This window comes from Protopterus annectens, chromosome 15.part0 (genome assembly GCF_019279795.1).
Source record: "Protopterus annectens isolate FY-2018-M chromosome 15.part0, PAN1.0, whole genome shotgun sequence".
Lineage (NCBI taxonomy): Eukaryota > Metazoa > Chordata > Ceratodontiformes > Protopteridae > Protopterus > Protopterus annectens.
Window position 1 is genome coordinate 434,240,324 of NC_056749.1, and position 21,433 is coordinate 434,261,756.

General features: G+C 37.9%; 1 long non-coding RNA gene across 1 annotated transcript in view; it reads left to right on the plus strand.

Annotated features, from left to right (window-relative positions):
* LOC122790114 overlaps positions 1-21,433 on the plus strand; it is a 55,973-nt gene that overhangs the window by 21,977 nt on the left and 12,563 nt on the right. Inside the window, exon 2 of the long non-coding RNA XR_006362925.1 lies at positions 4,311-4,416. This is a non-coding gene — a long non-coding RNA (uncharacterized LOC122790114). The remainder of the gene's footprint in view (positions 1-4,310; positions 4,417-21,433) is intronic.

Here is a 21,433-nt window from a genome sequence, read left to right on the forward strand (position 1 = left end):
TAACTGGATAATACATTCTTCTAGGAGCCGGGTGTGGTTTGTTTGGGCTTCCTTTTCTGCTGAATGTAGCTGAGAAGTTAATTCCCTTTCTTTTTTGTTACGAAGTTTTTTATAGTATGAGGCTTTGTTTATCAGGAATCCCCTGATCATTGATTTAACCGCGGCCCATTCATAATCTATTGAAGATTGGAAGGAGTCCCTAGATTTAAGAAAATTATCAAGGTATTCTTCAATTTGAGCAGTAATTTCCTCTTTCGTCAAGAGGTTGGGGTTTAATCTCCAGCAGAGAGCTGATCTGTTTGTTAGGTCTTTGTTGTGTTGGTAGATAGATAAAGAGATTTTGGAATGATCAGAGAGAGATCTGGGAGATTGATTAAAAGAGATGACCAGGTTGTAGAAGGCCCGGGAAATCAGAAAAAAGTCCAACCTGGACCAACTTTTGGTGCAGCTAGAGAAGAAAGTGTAATTGGATTTTTTCTGAGTAGGGTCTAAAAATATACTCGGGTCAAATAAGTTAAAGTCTTCTTTCAGTTCAGTCATGGCTTTATATGCTGACAGATTATATCTCGCTTTTGAGTTTGATCTATCAGATCTGGGGTCCTGCACCGAATTCCAGTCTCCACCAATGATATAGTAGTGATTGGGAAAGGAGGTAAGGAGGTTGTACAGTTTTGCGAAGAAAACTTGTTGAGCGTAACATGGGGCATATATGTTAATAACAAGAATAGGTTTATCTAATAAGGGCTGATTTGAAGTGAAGAAAGACCACCTACCCTCATCATCTGACCCCATCTTATCTATATTTGCCCCAAAGCTATTTTTGATAATAATGGCCACTCCAGCACTTTTCGTAGTACTTTCTGAGGCTATAATGTTTTTGATCCATGGTCTCAATTTTTCTTGTTCCCATTGTTGATTCAGTAAGTGTGTCTCTTGGAGGAAAGTAATATTAGAGGTAGATTTCAATGTTAGATGCATAAGCAATTTTTTTTTCTTAGGTGATTGTAGTCCCTTAATGTTCCAAGATTCTAAGCTCCACATCAACCAGTTGAGTTAAGTAGATTATACAGGGGGATATGTAATAGAGGATATGTACAACACTGAACCTTACTATCAAACTGCATTAATAATGTAGGGGCAAGTATAATCGATCCTTCCCGCTTATTCCCGGTGCTTACCCACCTCCCCCTAAGCCCGGAAGGGTCTGGGAACCACAAATTGCTCCATATAATGCTTAACCAGTTAGAGAAAAAACATGTTCCCAGAGTATGCCTCCTTAATCTCCGTGAGCAAAAATGCATAGCAAACCCAAGCAGTGCTCAAACCAAGTCCACCGCTCCGCCATAGTGAAGGAAAATCATGTAGAACTATAAAGCAAAAGCAATTTATTTAAACTTCATAAACATGTATTATAACTCCATTGCTGAATTGAACCCCCCATCTTTCAACAGTCTACGTGGTTAAACTTTAATCATATCATCGTGTAGAGCTGAACAGCAAACAAAAAATATTTACATTTCCAAGAAGACTACTTTGCTAACAATAAAGATCCATAACCAGTCTCTGCGACATTCCCATTATTATAACTATAACAGTAATTATAACACTTTTTATTAGGAAACAATCTTAACCTCTGGATGAAAATACTTTATAACATTCTACCATTCCCTCTTGACACTAGCGTTATAACGAATCCTTGTGTACTTTCGGGAATTTACTTCACTAAGAAACAACCCCCTAATGGACCGCATCATTAGGTTATATCAGTGTCCCAGAATATACCTATGGTCCACCTGCTATGAAGTAGGGAAGGTTCTTTATTTTGTAAAGGCTATTGCTTCCCAAATGACACAATCACTCTCTCCAGACCTCAGGACATATGATTCAGTCCAAAATGCCATTATTCTTAACGTTCTTACTCACCAAGTTAGTTGGCAGGGTTGAGCCTTTTGCTGCTTCAAAAAAAAAAAAAAAAAAAATGACCAATGATTTTATTTATATGTACAAGTTAACCTTATTTGAACTTGGCAGTGTCATAGAATCTAGTGTCTGCTCCAAGACAACAGTAGAGATTATGTTGCAATAGTGGGTAATTTTTAACCAAGTCACTAAAGGCTGCATATGCGTGTAATGTTTTGACTTTCTATTCAATCAGAACAACCCAACCATATCAAGTGCAGTAAAGTTCATACATAAAAAACAGATTTCAGAACACAATACATCTGTTAACATGTGTCTGAGGAACTTCACATTGTACTGTTCTGGTTTTATTATATTCTGAACAGACACTGACCATATGCTGGTGAAATCAGACTTATTTCTACCCCACCCCCCCTTGTGAAAACCAAGTCATTACATGGACATTTTAATGCCCTGTACAAATAGCCTTAAACATGTAGAAACAAACATTACACCTTGGGTAGGGCAAGCTAGGATCAGGTTATCCACTATCTTGAAATATATAAAGAGGAATCGCAAATCATGTCCCACAACAGATTCTGTTATTGACATAGTACAGTAAAACTCTGCAGACTTAAGGCAAGAACCTGTAACAGTATAATATTTAAGATCACATTAATTCAGTGGGGGAAAAGTCTGGGATATTGTGTTTAAATTGTTGTAGATTAAAGCACTAAGGAACCTAGAAGAAAAAACAATCTAAATCACTTATTCCCTTATTGCAGCTGTAAGACAGAAAGTAAAAAAGTAGATCTGTTCAGCTTAGAAAGTGGGCAGCTGAGATTATTCGTTAACACAGAGTGTCATGAGGATAAACACTGAAGGACAGTTGGTTCTTTGCTGCTTCGTGATTTGCATTTCAGTATGTCCTACAAAAGCACGAGTTTACCTTGAAGTAAATGGCAGGAAGTAGGAAGGTAGGATGTTGCGACCACGTAAACTACTCTGCCCTCCTGCCCTTCATGAGATTTGTGCCGATGAGCGATCTTGGCAAGAAGCGATTGTCACAGGTTGATGCTGGAGAGTCGCTGAATCAGACAACGATTTTGATCTGTTGTACAGGGCATTCCCGCGTGGTGGAAAGGAAAGGAACCGAAACCTGCAAACAAAAAGAAAAGAAACTTCCGTGTGACCTGAGAAGGACCAAAGGAACTGTATGCCTTTAAGACCCAATTGCATGCTGGGACATGAAGGGTCAACGACCTTCCTGAGGACCGACAGGCATGTCAACAGGCCAGGGGAGCCGAAAATAATCCATGAGGTGGAACAAAATGCAATGGAACCAGCAGCGCCAGCGATCCAAGATGAGAGACCTCCGTACCATCGACTGACAAGGTAACTTCTTGTTTTCTGTCCTAAATTCCGAAAAAAACCCAGTTGAAATCAAACGCACGCATTGAGGTAATAATGATGCAAAGTTTAATTTGCCTTGTCTGGAACTTCATTGAATGTTTTTTTAAAGGCCTCCTTAGCCTCTTTGAGGTTTTGTGCAGAAATCTGTACACCCTGGTGAGAAAAACTGAGGGTGCTAGGGTAGCACATCTGGAATCTTATTTGTTTTTTTATCAGATAGGCACAAAAAGGAGCTAGTTTCTGTCTCTCCTGTTTAATCGGGGCTGGAAGGTCAGGAGAGAGGAAGATTTTTGAGCACTTCCATTCTATGGATTTTTTCTTTTTTGCTGCTATTATTAGTTTGTTAACATGCTGGTAGTTAAGGATCTTCACAAACACTGGTCTCTGAAAAAGACTGTTAGTTGCTGGTCTTAATGCTCTGTGAGCTCGTTCTATAATTATTTTATCCGAAAGGGGTTCTTTGCCCAGGAATATAGAGAAAATATCTGAGATGCTCTCTAGTAAGTCCAATTGTGGAATATGTTCTGGGATGCCCCTGATGATAAGGTTGTTGCGTCTGGATCTGGCTTCGAGGTCAATTAGCTTCTGTTGGATGCTCTTCATGGTTGTGTCATTATTTTTTTGATCTTTGAGTAATTGATCAATTTTAATCTCATTGTCCATTACCTTTGCTTCCGTTTTATCCATTCTGTTTAAAATTTTGTCAATGGATTCATTAAATGATTTGATCTGCTGTGAGATACCTTGAATTGCTGTTTGAATGGGTTGTAGAGCAGTCTTCAGTTCTTCCATGTAAGATGAGTCTGTTTTATCTTTTGAAGTTAAAGGTATTGCTTTAGAAGCCTCTTGTTGTTTGGTAGTTCTGGACCTTTTCAGGGTTCCTTCTTTTTCTGGGGAGGCTATAGCTGAAAATTTTACTTTAGTAGTTTGTGTTTCCATGAGATCTGGCTCCTTTGACATGGTTATGAAAGATTTTCCAATGCTTTTTTTACCCACAGGAATAGTAGGCCTTTGAGGCCTAGAGCACATGCAGATCCAACAAGCAGCAGACAGATCAAGTGCAATCCTACACCGTAACCTTTCCGCAACCTCTCCAAGATGCAGGTACATTCACCAAGTAAGGTTTTTGATAGCTTAGTAAAGTAATTAAATGTTGTGAAGTCTTTTGATCCTTAAGATTGGTTGTTATATTTCAGGTGAGTGGCAGAGCTATGTGGAGACACTGCTTATAGGATGGCAGCCATTTTGTTTCTCCAATTTGCTACTTGCTTCTACCAACCTTACCTGTTGATTTGCTTATTAAGCTGTTAGTTATGATTGTGTTTATACCATGCTATGACGTGCAAGACCCAAGGTGAAGAGTTTTATTTATTTTTCCTGCCCTAAAGAATTCTATGGCCCTTTTAAGCACTAACCTCAAGGATTTGGTCTGTTATGATTGTACAAGTTGCTTGACTTTTCTAAAGTCCTTTTTTTATTTTGTAATAGCATATTCCCACTGACTCTGTATTAAAGCAATACATACCTGTTTAAGAATTTTTAAATCTGTTTGATATAACTGATATCCACTGAAACTTGTTTAGTTATTTTGTGGCAATGATATAATTTTGGTTAGTGTTATATAGATGTGAGTGAGACTTATATTTTTGCCACCTTCTGATTTCAGCAATACCAAAAATGATTATGGCATGCATATATTAACCGGAGCTGATATGTACTGTTTAAATTTGAATATGATCTTTTAAACAGTCTATATAACAATCCCAATGCTAATAGCTGCAATTTTTTTCCTAATTTTGATTTGGACTCTAAAGTGGAAGCTATATGTTAGTAAGTGATATAATCTAAAATTCTTAGTGCAGCAATAGAACCAATCAAATTATTTGAATATAATTACAATTAGTTTAATTTGCCATTTGACATGTAATTTATTTTGCTGCGTTTTGGTATAAAATTAGTCATAATGTGTTATAGCTTACGTTGTTGAATTTAATTTAGTAGTTTCATTAATATTTTATTACATAGTTTTGTTTTTATTATTGTCCGTGTAGCACTCCTGTCACTATATCACTACTTGCTTTATAATCTGTTTACATCACTTCTCGTGCTCTGATCTTGTAATGCCACAAGAAGGAAAAGTTGCCTTAGTAATGATTTAATCCTCACTTTTTCCACTCTTGTATTCATTTTATGGGATTAATTCAATTAACTATATTTTTCTGTCCAAACATATCACTTCTCTCATTCACCTACATTTTCTAATTAACTGCACTGACATTGGCTGATGTACATGATATCAGATTTATTTATTTATTTATTTATTTGCATTTGTTAACCAGGTTGGTCCAGCTGGGTAAGAACTACCCTTTTTTCAGTGGAGACCCGAGGGGAAAAGCCCCAAACAGACATACAAATACATACGAATAGAGACAAATTAACAATATTACAGAGGAAAACAATATTATGGGTACAATGGATAAGAAAAACAAACAATGAAAGTTTGAGAATATGAGTAAGGTAGGCCAGAGGCATGCATGCAAAATATTTATGAAAAGGTGTTCTGAGCAAGATCTCTGAATTAAGTTAAAGTAGGCAAAGAAATGATGATTTAAGCCTTTACCACTTAATGTGCTTTATATCAAGAAGTTCATTGATTATAAATATGACAGATATCATTAATGCCAATAGAACAAATCCACAGCAACAACATTGTGTAAATTAACAAAGTGTCACACTACTTATTTTGACAAGTGCCATAACAATATCTTTCTCATCCTCCCTAAAATATCAGCATCACAGCATATCTTGCATACCTAATAGTAATGTTAACTTGTACTTAACATCCTTCTCTGATCGTCATTACAAAATCAAAATATGTAACCCATATTCAGTTCAAGTATAATTGTTTTCTCTCTTTTCATAGCGAAAACAAAAAACATTGTTCTCTTATAAATATGAATATTCATATCTAAAGCAAATACCCAAGTGTATAACATTCCTAACACGTTTCCTACTTCTGTGCCCAAGAAACATAGGCAGAAACATGTCTTTCCTGCATAACAGTAACCCAGCCTCACTGACTTAAAAATCTTTAAAATTCTCAGGATCCAAAATAGACAGACACAAATGCCAGGAATATCTGAAAAAAAAACAGAATTTCAAGTATGGGTGCTCCATCTAAAATCACATATTCTGTCATTTTTAGAAACCAGGCTAAAACCACAAATTCAAAACAAAGGAAATTATTATAAACCTCTTACAGAAAGACATGACCAGCAAAGTGATCAGGCTTAACACTACTGTTGGTAGACAACACAATATGTTGACAACTTCTTCCCAAACAAAGCACCCTCATACACTAGAAGAAAATCAGTTCTAATCACTATTACTTTGGGAAGCAGAAAACAGCTGCATATTGGTTGGATGTAAATGAAATCAAATAAAGCAGTAACAATTCAGTCAGAAGCATCAATATAGTTCCTTAATAAGTGTATTGTGGAAGTCTTGCTACTGGAAGCATGCCTTGCAACTCAAACGTCAGTTCAGCTTGGATAGCTATATCCAGTTATCTAAATTTACTCAGTATTAGTGGCAACATATGAAGACCCAAAAAGCCTTTAACAAAAATGTAATGGCCTGGATATTCACAAAGGGCCTAAAAGCATTATGACTGCTGGAAAACTTCCAACCTACCTTACTGACCACAACCCATCTTTTTCAGTCTTGGAAAATAAAACCATCTAATACCATGAAATTGATAAACGTTCTCTGGAGCACATTAAACAAGAAATCATCTCCATTGTCTGGACCTGCTTATACCCCACCACCAGCATTGACACTGTTCTTCAGATATTTAATGACATCTTCCATACTTTAGTGGGCAAATATATTTTTTCTACATCTGTCAGAGTAAAGAACTTAACATTGCCTTGGATTGGTCATTATACAAGGGAAATCACTACAGCAAAAGAACAGGTGTACAAACTTACAGAACAAAAGGAGATGTATCTTTCTTCAACAAGCACTGAAAATCTGCAAAGGATTATGACAGGAAGTTGGCAATGAATGCCATCATATGGTATTCACTGCAGTGGCTGTCAGTGTGGAATGCTGGAATTTTTATATATGTTTTGGTTGCAAGGGCAGTTTCATAGTGTTAGCTGCATTGACTACCATGCTATGGTGGTTGTGGAGGGCTACAATGTGTGTTGACTCCTGGGCCTATTGCATGGAGTTACCTACAGGGACAACCTGTGATACTGCCTGCAGGAGTTGCAACAAAGAATTGGCTGTGGGGGATTACATATATTTTTGACTTTAGAATCTGTCACATCATGGATGCAGGAGCATTTACGTGATGTCTGCTGAAGGAGCTGTCATATAATCGGCGCAGAAGCTGTTGCGTGCCGCTAGTTGCAGGCGTTGTTACACTGCAGTTTTTATAGAAACTTCTGCATGTTGCTGGCAAGGATGACAGTGTAACTGAGGTATAGGCTGAACAAAAGTCAGAAAAGTGCTCTGTGTGTTTCTGAGACTATATTTTTAAAATCACTATTTCATGGAAAGGATATGAAGCAAAGTGTACATGCTAAAATACAATGTTTTTCAAATGACTTATGTATGCCTCTAAAACTGGGAGCTCATCCAAATAATCTGTGTAATTGTTAGATAGCTATCATATTGTTGAAAAATCGCATAACTTGACTGGTTTGGTGTGGGAAGCTTTAAAGACAAAGAACAAATAAAAAAAAAAGTTTATGGTAAGCATATGAGTTGGGTAGTATCTGCAAGGGAATTGTTGAGGTATGCTGGGATAGAATTTTTGGGGCTGAAATCCAGCTGTACAGTAAGATGCATCAGATGAGCTCGAATAATATCTGATGAACCATCAAAACGCCATATGTTTATATGGTAGAATTCCATCAAATTTTAGGAAAATGTACCAAACCACAGAGATTTATCTCTGTTTTTAAATAATGAAAGCTGTGTTTTTCCTGTGAGTATTCATGACAGTTTTGTTTAAATCCATGTGGGTGTAATGTGCTTTGTGAAATCTCACAATGTTGAAGAAGAACAAAATATTCATGCAGCGTTAATAGGAGATTGCCCTGAGGGTGCCCGATAACTGAACTTCTATATTTTCCCCCACAGAAACACATACAAATGACATACCACATGCTTGGAAGTGAAAACATTTGTTTATCAACCCTGGAAAATGCCCTACATGTTGGTGAGCCAAAGTAACTAAAGTACAATAGCTTCCACTTCCTTATAGCCTTAGCTGTATAAATCCTGGAGAGGACAATGGTTTATAGATTTCCTTCCTGCCGAGTTAGTATCATCTACTTTGTGTTCTGCTTTAGAACTATTATTGTGTCTTTTAGGTCAGACATCAGCAGCTGTACTAAGGGGTTTTTATATTTTATGTCAGAAGAGCATGAAGGCTAGATACAAAAATGTGGAGTTGTGAGTTAATATACATTCTTTCTTGAAATCAAAATATGTTTTCCTTTCTTGACACATTAAAGCAGAAAGTAATCAAGTATATTTTAGAGCTCAGTTTGAAATGGATTGCTTGCAGTATAGGGGCTATTGTTATGTTTTATACTTAATAGTCATTCTTTTTCCTGCGCACTAATGACAGATATTTATTTGGCCTTTTCTAATATTAGAGTATTCAAGGATAACAACTGCATAACATGAGGTAGTGTATTGTGCTTCTTACTGTAGTAGCTATAAAGGGAGTTATATTAATAGTTAGTTACCTGGGTATGCCTGAATAAAGCATGAAAGTTATTTCTTCATCCACTATAAGCAGTATATATTTATTATATTACTTACCAGCTGACATTAAGCAGTATATATTTATTATATTATTTACCAACTGAATAGTCATTTTTATTACTATTGATTTATTTGTTTACTTATTTATTTGATGGTTGAGTAAGAGTACCAGTTCAAAGACCCTTTCAAGATATGATTTGAGCAGAAAGCAAGGCACATATAGGCATTTTTTTATTTAGACAGATAAACAAGACTAGTAAAGCCTCATTACAGCACAATGAAAGAAACAAAAACTTAAGTAATAGTATTTTTGGCTCCTGTCAGTATAGAGGAGGTAGAACTAGTCTTGAATTCCCTATCTCTGGGGAAAGTACTGGGCCCACATTGGATACAACCATATTATTCCAGTTTGGGTCAGGTTGTTTAGCAATCTTATGGGGGGGGGATTCCATCCACATGAAAGCAAGCTTATATCTCAATAATTCTGAAACCAGATTAGAACCTAGAAAGGACTTCCTCATATCTATCAAACTTAGCACTAATCATGATTATAAGGTATCTGTATCACGTCCAATCAGGCTTTGCCAGATCTGATGCATACAGAACAAAGTTTTAAAGTTTTGTTTGAGGAAGAAACACCTATGACAATCTGATCTTGGCAGAACTTTTAACAGAGGATGCTAACAGCAAGAAAAAGACATGATAATGATTAGTTGTGAAGTAAAGAAGACATTTGACAGGGTGAATTGGTTAATCATGTGTAATACCTTGAAGAAATTTAGTTTTCCTCATGGATTACTGATTTATTGAAAAACCTTTTTGGAGGTGCCATTGTCAAAGTTGAGCAGCTGACTTTCCTAGTCATTTGGCATATACAGTGGACTAAACAAGGATTCCCCATCTCCATGCTACTTTTTGTGTTGTATTTGGAACCTGTTACCCTTAAACTGAGGCAGCTACTAATAGGGGGTTATCTCATTCCCTGTCATATTACGAAGCTAGTACTGTACTTGGATGATCTATTGTTGACAACCTCTAACTCAATGGCAGAGCTAAAACCTCTTTTTGGTGAACTTGGCAGTTTCAGGCATTTGTCTGGATATAGGATAAACAAAGGAAAAACAAAAGTCATATGTATTAATTTTGTGTTCCGGCATGATCTAATAGATAAATTCCCATTTTTGGAATGTGCAGAAAGCTTTAAATACCTTGGTACTGATGTAGTTCCTACTTTTCAAAGAATTGCTCAGATTACTTTTGGTAGTATTCTCCAAAGAACAAAGGTTTTCATTAACGGTTGGCAGGACGTACATTTAGATGCACCCTAAGAGGTGCACACAATAAGCTGGTTTGTCCGCCCACTGGTGGTGTATTAATTATGTCATTTACTTATTTATTTACATTTGGTTACTGGGTAGTGTCTGACTGGGCCAGTAGCCCATTTTCAGTGGAGACCCCCAGGGAGAAAAGCTCCAAAAAAGTTACAAAAATATATAGTACAATAAGATAAATCTTAGGAACAGGCAATGCAAATTTACATGCAACATAACACAGATTAAAAAATGACATGCATATATACAGTAAGTAATATCAGGATATAATAGAATTTAAAGAAGTATAGAACATCAAAGTGTATATTTTTTATATAAATAAATAGTTATGTAACATAAGAAGGCAGATGTCAGATTGCCAGGATAACAATAGGCTAAGAGAGAGAGAGCATGTTAGTAGACAGTGAAGGAGGGTAGGTATGACTTAGCCATAAACTGTACAGGTGCATAACCAATGATTTGAGAAATATGCCTTTAGAAGCTGTTTGAAGTTATATGTTTCAGGTGTGGATAGAATATGCTGGAGAAGAGAATTCCAGGATATGGCTATTGTGTGGCTGTATAAAGAATTACCGTGAAAGTTACCAGATTTGATAACACTGAGCAATAATTTATCTGCTAATCTGAGTGAGCTGAGGTTAGTGTAGTGTTGAACAAGGTCTGATAGAGCTGGACAGTAGTCAGGATTATGGATGACTGAATAGAAAACTAGTAGTTGATTGAGAGAAAGTAAGTTAGGGAGTTCAATCCAGTTTAGAAGGTGAGGGGCAGTGCAATAATCTGATCTTTGAGGTTGGTTTTCAGCAAATTTGACTATTTTATTATAGCAAGAGTCGAGGTTATTCAAATCTGATTTATGAAGGGTGGTGAATATTTGGAAACAGTAAAGAAGGGTTAATAGAAGGTGTGTCCTGGCTGTTGTAAGTCTGGCATGATTGGTGAGATAGGGTTTAGCTGTATAAAGAGCAACAACTTCAGGCCATTGTCAAAACTAACACTGAGAAGTTTTATTTGTTCAACAGGTTCTATTTTTTTGCCATTGGAGGAAAATATAGACAGAGGTGACTAATTATTTTTATAGAAGTGTTGGTAAAGACCATAAGATTGGTTTTGTTAGGGTTTAATATGGGTTGGTGTTCCGATAAGTAGTTTTCAATGCTTTGGAGGGCAACCTGAATTTTTACTTGAAGTTCTTTCATAGTGGGGACAGAGCAGATTAAGGAAGCATCATCACCATATTGAATCTGCAGGAAAGCATTATTAAGCACAAGCAATTTCCTCTTCCCCAGTAAAAACTTACACAGCTGGTTCAACTAATGCTGACTTGTGTGTGAGCTGATACTGAGCCTCATCTGTCTTGGAACGTTCTTACTTTACTGGATATGTTGGGAGGGGGAGGTCTTCCATACCTAGATCTATACCTTGCAGTAGATAACCTTAAATTAGATGTTGACTTTTTCCTGTGATGATAACAGTTGGAAGGAGTTAATGCTATGAAACTAAATGGACTGTCTGAACTTTATTCGAAGTTGTACAAAAGTTATACATTCATAAGCGCTTAGGTTGTTACTAGACTAATGACCACTAGGGCCCTTACAAGCCTAGCCATGCACTTCAAACCCATTTGGATCTGAAGTACCATGGGTGTCTATATGGAGGGGACATGTTAGTAGGGATGTAAGTAAGGCATTTGTGGGGGTTGTGTTAGTTAAGGAAACACTTTTCTTATTGACAGTGTCTATCCATAAGGAACATGGGAGTCAAACCGGGAGTAAATTCACAATTACCCAGCCAACTGTCAAAGTTTCATTTGAAAAGGGTCAGAGATGAACTCTCTTCTATATGTCTGGGAAGCCTATTCCATAACATGGGAATCCTTCAGGATACATATCTGTCTCTCCAGCACATTCTGTTTATGTCGCAAGCGAAGTATAGAGCTTTGCATCTAGTGTTTCTAGTGCTGTTTCTTTTCCACATGTGCGACAGATCCACCAGGGCTGTGTATAAGGAAGCCCTGTAAGCCAGGCAAATAGCCCCTCCCAGTAGCCTGTAGAAGACTGAATTCAGAGACAGAGCCTTTAAGTGAACAGTGGAGGACAAGGTAGTCATGCTGTGAATTTCCCTGATGAAAAAAACTTTTGTGGGCTTTCCAACTGTCGCATGTGTCTGGTTAGTTACATGCTAAAGAGGGCATTATACTCAATGATAGGTCTGATAAGCACCCAGTAGAGTGGTACTACAACTTCCTTGCGCCTGGATGCCATACCCTTACCTATAACTCAGGCAGCATAGAATGATTTTCTTACAGTCTTAGCTATGTGTTGGTCAAAGGCCAGATTGTTGTCTACATATGTTCCCAGATCCCTTACTACTGGGTCAACTCTTGGGGGTGTTTTATCAATGGAGTAATTTATTAACTTAGGTTGACAGTTACCCAAAGATATTATAATGCATTTTTTGACACTGAGTTTCAGGCCAGCTTTGGCACCACTCATTTGTCTGTATTAAACCCTCTTGCAAGACATTGGCATTTTGGGGGGAATCTATAATAACTGCCAATTTACAGTCATCTGTGAACCTGGTTAGCTGAAGACCTTGAACATTAGCACTGACTTCCAAGAAGTACACGACAAACAAGTGCAGGCCCTGAGGTAATCCACTGGTGACCAGTCTCTTAGTGGAGGGGGGGGTCTCACCAATCCTGACTTCTCGAGTCCTGTCTGTGAGCCAGATGGCAATCCCATGAGTTAAGTAAGGATTTTTGCCTAGCTCAGACACCTAGTCAATGATGCCTAAGTGCGGTATTTTATCATATGCCTTGGCCATGTCAAGATATGCAGTATGCACTGTTTTACCCTCATCCATTGCCTTGGTGACCCTCTCAAAGAGGTCTACCAGGTTAAGTCGGCATGTTTTTCTCTTAACAAAGCTGAATTGAGATGGGTTCAGTGTCTGTAGGTTGCCAATGTCCTTATTTATCATTTCTATGATAATTCATTCCATGACTTTGAATATTAAGTTTGTTAAACTGATGGATCTGTAGTTCCCTGGGTCAACTGAAGGTCTACCTTGTGGAGGAGAATGACAGTTGCAGTCCTCATTCACTTGGAATGTAACTTGTTTTTTGGCTGTAGTTGAAGACTGCCTCAAGTGATCCTGATAGGTCTTGTTTTAGACTGTTCAGAAGGCAACCGGTGAAGTTTTTCAGACCCGTATAGGTGGTGTTCCTGGCTTTAGTGAGTGCTGCCAGCACCTGGTCCATGGTAATAGTTGTGGGAAATATGTTGGAGGGGGTTTCACCAGGAAGAGCTGGGGGGAGTCAGGGTGAGGTTTGAGCTGAATTTATCAGCCAGTAGATTTGCAATGTCATCCTGATCAGTGATGGTGATACCATCCATCACCAGTTCAGGACACTGCTGTATGTCATCGTTAAAGTTCTGAACATGGCTAAAGAAAGCTTTGTGACTGTCTTCACCAGTTCAGCACACTGTTGTGTGTTACCGTTAAGGTTCTGAACATGGCTAAAGAAAGCTTTGAGACTGTCTTCACCAGTTCAGCACACTGCTGTATGTTACTGTTAAGGTTCTGAACATGGCTAAAGAAAGCTTTGTGACTGTCTTCGCCAGTTCATCGCACTGCTGTATGTTACCGTTAAGGTTCTGAACATGGCTAAAGAAAGCTTTGTGACTGTATTTAGCTTGTGAAGCTATTGTGCCCTTGTAGTTGCCCTTGTTGGACTTAATTAGTCATTCTTTCTTGATTAAGTTTATAAGAAAACATTTGTCTTTAAGGTAGTTGCACTTCATGACTTTGGCCATGATTTTTTTGTTCTATTATTATATGCCCTGTGTAAGTGAGGATTCTACCCATGGGGTCTGGTTTTGTTGTTTGTTTGGGGTTTACGTCTGGTAAACCACATGCTTGTATAGGAACTCTGTGAGTAATTCTGCATAGGTAGCTGTAGTCTTGAGGTTAGGAAAAGCCTTAAATTTTGACAAACTTTCACTTAATAGGATGTAGTTTGCCTTAGAATAGTTCCTGTTACTTTTTAGCTGTGTTTTCTTTGATTTTTTCCGGGTTGATCTTTTCTTCAAAAGAGACAGCTTTGATATGGGGGATGGGGTGCTGCAATTGCCTCCCATGTTGATGAGTAGTAGATCCAGTATATTTGATCATCTGGTTGCCCAATGCACTACCTGTTCCAGGCTTTTGTCTTAAAGTCCAGGAAGAATTGTGCCTGTGAGTTTGAGGCAATGTAAGTTTCTCAGTCTATAGAGGGGTCACTGATGATTAGGGTGTTTGGTTGGATGGTGAGCACCTGTAGCAGGTTTAGATGAGAGTCGTGAGACTCTTGGTGCGCAGATGATGACCTTTAGCCATCCATGGTATAGTGAAGAACCTTAAATATAGTGACTTGCATGTATCATCCTGTTTAGCCAACCTGGAGGTTGTCACTAAAGTAGATTGAGACACTTCCACCTTTGGCCCCAGTCTGTGTTGTTGATGGTCTAAATATGCAGAAGGCATTGTAGCCTTATACTGCTGGAGTATTTTCTATGGCTTTAAACCAAATCTCAGTCATGGCCTGTATGTCTACATTCTCCAAAGTGAGGAGGCCTTGCTGGGTGTGGATGTTTGTGTGTGTGTGTGTGTGTGTGTGTGTGTGTGTGTGTGTGTGTGTGTGTGTGTGTGTGTGTGTGTGTGTGTGTGTGTGTGTGTGTGTCTTTAGGCTCCTAGCACTGATCAATAATACTTTAAGGTTGCTCGGAGACTTTTTCACTATGGTGGTGATTTTGACTTTTGGCATTGCCTTAAAAGGCTCTAGGGGGGTATAGATAAAGTTTTAGCCAGTATCTGAAAACCTAGAGGGGACAAGTGCAGCCCATCCTTGCAAAGCAATGTTGTCTGTTGACCTTGTCCTCCTATGCTTGCAGATATTGGATCCCCCTAGAGTGACACCATCAATTTAGCCATTTATTAAAATCAATTACTTTATGTCCGTACTGTGGTATCATCCTTGGCAAATTTAGAATACTGCTTAATGCAAGGCTCACACCTGTTTGTAACATGTATTTGAAGAGATCCATTATGTCACTTTTCATATAATACAGTGAGATACTTCTCAGGTCATTTACACTCACATAAGTAAGTACTAGGCTAGCTGCCCTTGTGAGCTATTTTAAGACTAGTAAATTTCCCATCTGAAGGTGAGACTCAAACCCTGTATCTTGTGTATGGTAAGTTAAACACCTTAATCATTACACCAACCACCAAGTTGGACTGTAATGGAATTCTATTGTTACCTGTTGTGCAGTGACGTGTGTGTGTGTGTGTGTGTGTGTGTGTGTGTGTGTGTGTGTGTGTGTGTGTGTGTGTGTGTGTGTGTGTGTGTGTGTGTGTGTTAGTAATTTTGGATCCTAGCTCCAGGCAGGCAACCAACTTCTGTCTTCTCCATGTCTAACCTGGTGAGTGGGGTATCTGTGTGTCACATAATGGAGTCACCAATGACAAGAGAATTAGGTAAAGTATACAATTACCTTATGGGTTTTGCTGTTGGGGGAACCAGTGTGTGTAGGCTTGTGTGAGACGTTTGGTGTTTCTTTTAGTGAATGTTTTAGTGATTGCTAAAGAACAGTTTTACCATTAGGTGGCTTTGGAAGTCTTTAAGACCTCCATAGGTATCACAGGTCGGCTGTCTGACCAATAATATGATAATATTAAATATGATACTTTAGACTGGTTTGCAGAGTTAGCCCCAATTACGAAAGTAAGGGCATAGGACCTCAGCCATATTCAAAGGCTGACAGAACTGGAGCAAACAGAGCCCTTCATGTACTGGGAACAACTGTTAGACCAGGGTGGGTCTGTGGAAAATGAGGAGCTGGACAGCTCACTGGGAGATGGTCTAATAGAGTAGCATATTTTTCAACTACTGACAAGAGAATTGGAGGAGCTTAAGCTGGCAACAGTGCAGATTCAAAATTGTCACAGTCTGATACAATGGATATTACATAACAGAGGGGACAGAGCTCCAAATAAGGGAATTCTTAGCTCTGTCTGTATGATACTATCAGTATTAAAGGTAACAATATGAATAGTCAAATCTTAACCTTGAAGGTGTACATAGTATCAGTATCTCCCCTCAGTTTGGAATACCTTGATAAATCTCCACAAAGTCTTGTAAATATCATTTTTTTCAGTTGATAGTGCTTATTTAAATACTTTTATATACTCTAAAGTCTCCATAGGGTATGCACAAGAATCAGCCCAATGTCCTGGAGATGTGGTACAGAACCTGTGCCAGACTGGGTACACATATGTTGGAAATGCCCTTCATTGAGTGAATCTAAATCCCTGTTTTTTGATTGGGCTATTTATTTATTTCACTTTTGTTAACCGGGTTAGTCCAACTGAGCAGTTATAGCCCATTTTCAGTGGAGCTCTAAGGAAAAAAGCTCCAACAAATTAATACATACATAGTAGCAACAATACGCTTAAACAGCAAATAAATACAAAATAAGAAAAATAAGAAACAGTGAGCAAACACTAAATACAGCATATGTTTGAGAGAGTGTAAACCTTATAGAAATGGATGAGTAACTTTTTGGAGGTACATGTCTCAGAATAGGCAATAAAAAGTGGAGCTATATGGATTATGCAATTACCAGACAGGAATGTCAGTGTTTAGATACATTTGAGTAAAATACAGTAGTTATGTGGCAAAAATAGGTGCAGATCCAGTTGGTTTGGATGAGTAGTTATTGCAAAGAAGGTCACTAACCACAAGAGATAGTATGCTTGTTTATTTATTAAAGTTAGTGGAAAGAAAGCCTACACCAGATGAAGGACAACAGCTCAGCCCCCTATAATAATGGAGGATACTGAGCTGATGAATCAAATCAAATAAATGGTGACTGAATCTGATAATAGTTCTGCAACCTTAGGCAAATGGAGAACTTGGACATTGTTTAGTAAAGAATGTTAGCTCAAAGTGATCATCCGAATATAGATCTGATTCACTCTGACACCAGCTAAAATTATTAGCATACTAATGATAGTCAGAATGTGCAGATAATTCTGCTTCTGTTGTGTTCCTTTCTTGGAAGAGAACAGACAAATTAGCATATACTATAAAAACTACTGATGATTATAAATTCAGAATGACAATTGCTCTTGTTTATCTCAAATTTTCTGTAACTGTTAATGGTCAGTCGTTCTGGATTGATAAAGTGTTTTCAGAAAAAAGATTGTTAAGCATCATAGTTCTTTATACTAGCAGGTAGCCTGGATGACCATATTGAGCCTAGGCATGCAATTTCACAGAGCTTAGTGAGTGAATTTGCCTGCTCCTCAGTGAAGGCCACATTGTTTACCCCAAAAGTAAATCTGTGGTACTTATTCAATTGTCCAAGAAGAACTTGAACAAGGCCAATCTTTTACAATTTTAACATGCAAGAGGAGCATATGCCATGCATAGGAGATTCTTTAAGTGTGGAGCCTAACTCACCAAGCAGTCTAATTTATGTTCTTTGATATTTTTAGTTAGAAAATGTAGCAACATTTTCTACTTTGGGAAGGTACTGGAGAGGTGCTTTCCATTCTAAATGGCGCATTATAGTCTATGACTGTCCTGATGATGGAAGGGGGATATGACAACTTTGGATCTGGAGGATATACTTTAGTAATTAAATTGGTAAAGCAGAAAGATTTCCTAACTGTAACTGATATTTAATGATCGAAGGTATGGAGATCACTAATTACTGTGTCAGTCATTATCCGTGTTGTAATTCATTTGACAGACTTGGTTCCCTAAGGCAATGACAGTGCACTTTTGGTGTTAAGCTTAAAGTCATGGTTGATAGACTGGGTATTGGTTCTGGGCAACCATCTTAGAGGCTCTGAGTGTCTGTGGGGGAGTCTATAATAACACCTATTTTATAGTCTTCACCAAGCTTGGTTAGCTATAGGCCTTCAACAATTGCTTTCACATTTGAAAAGTAGATGACAAAGACAGGAGCCATGACAGTGCATTAGAGACACCACTAGTGATGTGTTTTTTTTGTCTGTAAGGTGCCACTAACTCTTACTATTTTCATTTGATTGGAGAGCTAGGTTGTAAACAATAAGTGCCACAGAAGTTTGCTTTACACTAGTGAGTTTATGGATAATGAGATCTTTTGGCCAAGTGGCCACTTAACAAGTTACAGATGAGCACTACACTCAGAATGGACTTTGACAATGATATCCATTACATTTTCAATGAAAGCAATCATATTGAGGTGACAGGGTCTACCCTTCATGAAGCTGATTTTATTAGGGTAAAAGGTCTGTAGCTGACCAATTTCATTGCTTATGAGGATGACCTATGATATTAATGAAAACATGCACTAAATTAGGATTACTTAAAATAATATGCCACACTAATGATTAATGCAACTTAATACCATTGGTGATAATGTATAGTTAATTTATTAATTCTAAACTTACATAGTCTAATTTAGAGTTTCAAGGGAATGGAAGCCTCCTCCGGCATTCAGGGAACATAAGGCAGAGAAACTAATTCTGGATGGAATGCTAGTCTTTTGCAAGACTCAAGCATATTCTCACTCACAAAGACCATACACATATGGGCAGTTTGGAGGCTCACCAGTTCCCATGTAGTATGTCCTCAGGATATGGGAGAAAATCATCACACCTAGCAAAAAGCATCTCAGACACAGGCAGAACATGCACACTGCACAGCAAGAGGCCCAATAAAGAACATAACTGAAGATCAAGCACTGTAAGGTAGCAACACTAAATGTTTCACCAAGGAGCCACTAGGTAGCAACAGTTCTCTCTAATGATAATATAAATATCATTATGCTCCAAGATCCACTGATTCATATTCTCATTGTAATTACTGAGACTACATAACAATATCCAGGCATTTACAATATTGATTAGAATAGGTAGAGTGGAGATGGATTTATTGTCGCTTGGAAGACAATTTTAGTTTTGCAGTGTAGAATCTCAGAAAGCCATAAATATGGAAATAGGTATGCATATAGATGGAATATTCAATTAGCAGACTAAGCACACATTTATTCAACATGATGGTAAATCACAAGAAATTTGAACTTTGCAAAACAATTGGAATACAGGTAACTAATACACAAAACAAAAACAATGTACAACCACAAACAAAATGAGTAGTAATTATTTAACTGTATTTACAATATTTACAAAGTTAGACAGAATCCCAAAATAGGCATAAAAATTGCTTAAAAATATGTCCACACATGCCTTAGACATTAGTTACATCCCTATGATCAGCTTATCTTCTACATTTAGCAGAGTTCCTCTTTTAAACATTGGATGATCAGTTACATGATGACTAAGTGGGGTGGGTTTTCCAAAATGGTAGTCTTAATTTAGACAAGGCTCTTTCACCCAAGGGAGACTGAAACCAGATCTGTTCAGCAGTGCTACACCATTCTGTTTTGTAAAGTGTCAGCATATGGATGAACTACAGGATACCTTATGGGACACATGAGTAGAATGTTAGCAAATGAGCATTAAGTGTGGAAAAGAAAACTAGACATATGTATAATAGCAAGCCAAGGATTCATAAACAGAGTTGCACAGTGATGCTTCTTAGAGTCAGACCAAGAATTGAACCAACAGGGCTTTCTATTAGAAGTGCCAAACTCAATTTAACAAGTACCCACCCAACTCCCACAAAAAAGCATATCCAAAGTAGCTTGTAAGCATGCTGGCTTCAGGTTTCATTTGTTTTCCATTGGTTCTTTTGTTTTTTTGTTTTTTTTTTTGTGAGCACAGTTCAGCCCATGTCTTATTAATAAGACTCCAGAGATCTGCATTCATTGTGAGATTAGATAAGTGCTTCTGGGCCTGGTGATTTTCAGAAAGATCTTGGAAACATGCTCTTCTGTGTTTGTTCTTAAATCACCCTAATTTATTTTGCTATTTTAAACCATTTCCTGCATTGTTTTACTGCCTTCTGAATTTTTTCAGTTATTCTTTTTGGCAGGTGTATGGAACTTTTTGGGAAAGAGTAGGAATTATTATAAGTAAGATTTGAGCTAACTGCTGCATGTCCTTGGTAACTGTGAGCACTTAAGCTTCAGGTGTCATTTGTTTTCCATTAGTTCTTTTGATTCTAGTTTACTATTTACTTCCTTAAAACACAGCAAAGGGCATGTCTTTCTTGAGTTACAGTGACACTGATTGCCTCAAAGTGCTATCTCTCTTTTCTATCCCTTACGTACTCCTGAAAGGAGACCTCTGTCTGGTTTACAGAGCCTTAGAGTATCCAGTCCTATGTTATCTGCACGTCTAAAAAGCAAATTACATCCTAAACACCCTATCAAGTGATCTAAATGTCCACTGAAATACAAATAAGACCTGCTAGTGAGATAGATATCTCTCTTTGAGAATTCCTCTTTTATAGAATAGACTTACCTCGGGTGTAAACAAAGTAGCTTCCTGACCCTTTTAAGTGTTTATAGGTTCATACTAGGCTAATGACCACAAGGGCCTTTTTAAGCCTAGTCATGCATCTTAAATCCCTGACAAGTTCTGATACCCTTGATAAGTGCAAGCATGAGGCTGGGAGATGAACCATTTATAGGTTACCTCTGTCCATTAGAGACATAGGTGCTAAACCAGGGATGAATTTCCAGTTTCCCATCCAGTTGTCCAAGTTGCACTTGAATTGGTTTATGGAGGAGCTCTGCTTCACACGGATGGGGAGCCTATTCCATAGATGGGTTCATCTCTGGGATACATACCTATCTCTCCAGCAGGTCCTATTTATATCACAGGCAAGGTTTAAGTCTTTAGAACAGGTAATTCTGGTGCTGCTTGTTATGAGGATATGCAGGAGTTCCATCAGAGTGGGGTCTGACAATGCCCTGTATGCCAGGCATAGATCTCCCCTCAAAAGCCTGTAGGTGACAGAATACAAAGATAGGGCTTTGAGGCGGTCTGGATAGGACATATTA